A 4,355-nucleotide genomic window follows, 5' to 3' on the forward strand; every position below is an offset into this window, starting at 1 on the left:
AGACATAGAAAATGGTGCTATAAAGAAACTAGAGGAATCTAAGAGGGATTTCAGCTAGATAAAAAAAAGATCAGTTTAAAAAGAAATCCTAAAATTAGATTAAGATCGGATTATACAGAAAAGTCTGTCTCCTTATTTTGATGGGGAAAGGTTTGGTATTGCAAATATTTGTAAATAGTGAAGATAAATAGAGCTATGTATATATTAATATAAAGTGGAATCATTTAATTCTCTCTTTATGGCTTCAAACTATGTGTGTGTGTGTGTGTGTGTGTGTGTGTGTGTGTGTGTGTGTAAGAAAAGAGAAAGTATGAAAGGAAGTGTGAAAGAGAAAAGAAAAAGAACAAAGTAAAAGCAAAGAGGAGGAAAGAGTAGAAAGAGACATTGTACTACTGGTAAAACATAAAAGCACATGGCACAATTCCCTCTAAGAGACAATCCAATTTCCGTGCTCTTTTCTGTAAACACTTAGATGGAAAAGGTTAGGAATACCAGGTATTAGTGGCTTATTGGTAGACCATATATTTAGCACATATGAAGCTTTGAATTCAATTCCCAGCAACAAAATAGAAGAAAAATCCCACATAAACCATTAGTGAAGAATTAAGAATTTTTGTTATACCCTTAAAAACAGTTCATAATGCGGTGCAAAGGCCAAAGCAGAGACTGCTAAGAACAGGACTGTGGTTAAATTCATGGCAGCCATATTAAAGTTCAGATCTCCATAGTGAAACCAAAGAGGAAAGTGAGACTATAGGCAAATTAGGTTGAAAAAGTATAATTGACGTAAGTTTGTGATTCATTTTATTTTTGAATTTTCTTACATTCTTTACATTTTTCTATTTCTTATATTCATTTTATGTTTTATTCTCCTTATCAGTCATAGTAGAGATTACACATTCGACCTCTGCTGCTGGGCCTTGCCCTTGGGAACTCTGCTTCCTCTGCATTCATGCTTAGTCACTGTAACCTCCTTACTGCAGCTGTTTTCCCTGAGAGGGAAAGCAGGGTTGTGGGTATCTAGAAAATAGAGCATGAAAGACAGCAGGTGCTGGTGTCAGTAAAGGCTTGCCTGACTTCCCTCCTGAGAACCCAGGCTGCGTCTGAGTTACATGCGCACATACACTACAAAATAAAGTTTCTGGAGTCTAGCTAGAGTTGATGTAATTTTCTAAGGTATAGTTTCATAGAAAATAGCCAAGTGCTTTGTCCAAGTCTGTCTTTTCTGTAAGCCATGAAGCTAGAGCAGGTTGATCTGATCAGAAAGATAACGAGTTTTTCTTTCTTTCCTTGCTCACTTCTCCTACATTTCACTTGCCCTGATAAAAAATATAATACAGGGATCCCTTAATGTCCATACAGGATTTCCCATGGATGCAAGACTTTGAAGATTTTAAAGTACTTTATAGAAAATGGTTTGTAGCATTTGTGCATGATCATATATGTCCTCTCATATACTTTAAATCCTCTCAAGATTAATAAAATGCTAAATGAAATGTAAGTGGATGTTATAGAGTATTGTTTAGGAACAATGGCAAGAAAAATACCTACAGATTGAGTACAGATGCAGTTTTAATAAAAATTCTTCATCAATAGTTGAATCTGCAGATATGTAATGTAGGCCATTGACTTTCATTACAACACTTCTATAGTGTGGAATCTTCTTATGTCTTACCAACATCTGTGATTATTGGTTTTTGTTTATTTACTATCTTTATTTAGGCCACATAGGCTCATGGAAATTTTTCTAGTCAGTGCCAAACAGATACCCATCAATGATTAAGGTATGTCTATCTGTTTTAAACCATCAAGGTAAAATGTTATTAAGCCAAATGAGAAAAACCAATCTAGGAGTCAGGGACACATTCTTTTTCTTTAAAAAAATTTATTTTATTTGTGAACATGCTGTACAGAGGAGTTACAATTACATGGGCAGGATAATGCATACATTTCTTACCAAGCATTGCAGCCTCCTCCTTTGTTTACCCTTCACATCCCTTCCCAGCCTCCCCCCCCCCAATCCCAATCCTTCTCCTTCCCTCCCTTCCCCCCCCCCCCCGCACCGACGTTGTAAAGCTCGTTTTGGACATGACAACTTGTACTTCTCATTGTTGCAACAGGTCCACCTGTATCCTTAAACAACTGGTTTTTCCCCATCTCCTCCACAAGTTATACTGACATCAAATATAGTGAAAGCAGGGGTTATACTGTGGGTGAGGGACATACAAAGCAACAAAGAGATAATCTTATAAATGCGTTAGAAACACATGCATGAAAGAAAAAAACATTAAAATACACATCTAACGGTTCATTTTCCTGACATCACATTAGATCTTTGAGAGAGTATACTCTTTGAGAGAGTATTCTCTTTAACTGTGAATATAACTATTGGGATGGAAATGACTGAGAGTGAGTGCATGTTTGCTGATGTGCATGTGTGTGTTTGCACCCACAGGTGCGTAATAAACATTTTCTACAAAGGAAAAACTTAACTCTTTCTTTTGTACTAATTTTTTTTCCTTTTCCTTTTAAAGTTACTCAGAGTTTAGTTTATTTACAAAAAAGAAGGTTTGGCTGGGCACAGGCTCCTCCCTGTAATCCTAGCTACTCAGGAGGCTGAGATCTGAGGATTGCTGTTTGAAGCCAGCCTGGACAGAAAAGTCCATGAGCCTCTTATCTCTAATAAACTACTCAGAAAAAGCCGAAAGTGGCTCTGTGGCTCAAATGATAGAACGCTGGCCTTGAGCACAAAGAGGCTCAGAGACAATGCCCAAGTTCTGAGTTCAAGCCCTGGGAATGACTAAATAAATAAATAAATAAATAAAGGATAGAAGGCCCTGAGTGTTTGAGATATGGTTGTTGCAATTCCTTCGTAAATTCACTATGAGTACTGCACTGGCCCCCGCTGCCCCTATTAGTACAACTACAAAAGATTCTGCTCCCTTTTCATTTCAGTGGTTTATTTGGCTGCAGTGCATAAGCCTGGATCACCTGGTTTGTACCCGTGATGTTACTGCTAAACAAAAACATCTGGGAAAACAGTGTTCCAGGCGGCCTCTTTGATGGTTCTAGTGGTGTGTTCCTAATAAAGTGTTGTTGGAAGTTCTTTGTGCTGACCTTTAGCTTCAAGGACTGAACAGGATTCCTAGTAAACTAAGAAATTAACTCCTGAGATTAGCAACTGGATTGCAGTTCTCAGGCAGCTGGAAATGAATCCAGTTGGGCATGAATTTAAAATAGAATTTAAACTGGAATATGCCTGGTTTTAAAACTCTACTTGTAGTAGAACTGCACTGGGTTTTGTATTGACATAGCTTTCTTGGGCTCATAAGTCCTTCTTATCCATGTATCTATAGAACAACAGGAAAATGATAGATTGGAAGTATGGCACAGATAAGTATATTCTAAGTATATTCTAGGTAGTTGTGCTTCATCCTCCTCCAATTATTATAAAATTATAAAAACCAAAGATCACATGTTACATTGGAATCATTGACAGCTTATGTCCTTTGAATGAATTTTCAAACCACACAGGTGGGAGAATTGAATTTCTTCACATTGAGGTTGACATTTCTTATGTAAGGAATATGAAGCCCAGTATAATAGACATTCTTAGGATGCCTTGGGATTTATATTTGACCCAAGCGTGGTTGACTGACATAGATAGCCATGAGCATTTTGTCATGTGACATAATGTATCCTGGAAGTTGTAGGAATCTCAGAGGACCACACATGGAAGGCAGTTAATATTTGCTTAGTGAATAGTCTTAGTGAATAGTAGAGTTGTATTAGTAGCTTAAGTTAGATTAGTGGTGTTAGTTGCTTAGATTATGCCTTCTCACAATCAATTGTGACAGTAGCTGTCTAATTTTAATTTTATAAATAAAAAGTTGAGAAATTAAAGTCTGAAAAATGTGCCTATATTGCATATTTTTGGGAGACTCCAAGTAACATACACACTTGTGATCACTACTGTGTTTTACTTAGCATTCATTTGTTTGGATCATTTATTTTCAACTAATTCCAGGAGAAATAAAACACACAAAGAACAGTTCAAAACAAAAGTACAATGAATGTAATTATAAAATTTACACCAAATCATCAAAGGAGAATAAAAGAAAATCATTGATAAACAATCAAATCTAATGTTTTGTTGGTTATCTCATTAGAAAAATTTCTAGGAAAATGTGTTCTAGCTTCTCAATAGAATTCACAGCAAGCCTCACTATAATGCAAAACTCATTTCTAGGGCAGTGATTTTGACCTGTTTTGAGTAATTCATTTTGATGTTTCCATATTTCCTTTATAAGTAAACCTGGTTTCGTGTGTTTATAGCTTATACATTTTATTAAATC

The sequence above is a fragment of the Dipodomys ordii genome, unplaced genomic scaffold, assembly GCF_000151885.1.
Source record: "Dipodomys ordii isolate 6190 unplaced genomic scaffold, Dord_2.0 Scaffold47, whole genome shotgun sequence".
Lineage (NCBI taxonomy): Eukaryota > Metazoa > Chordata > Mammalia > Rodentia > Heteromyidae > Dipodomys > Dipodomys ordii.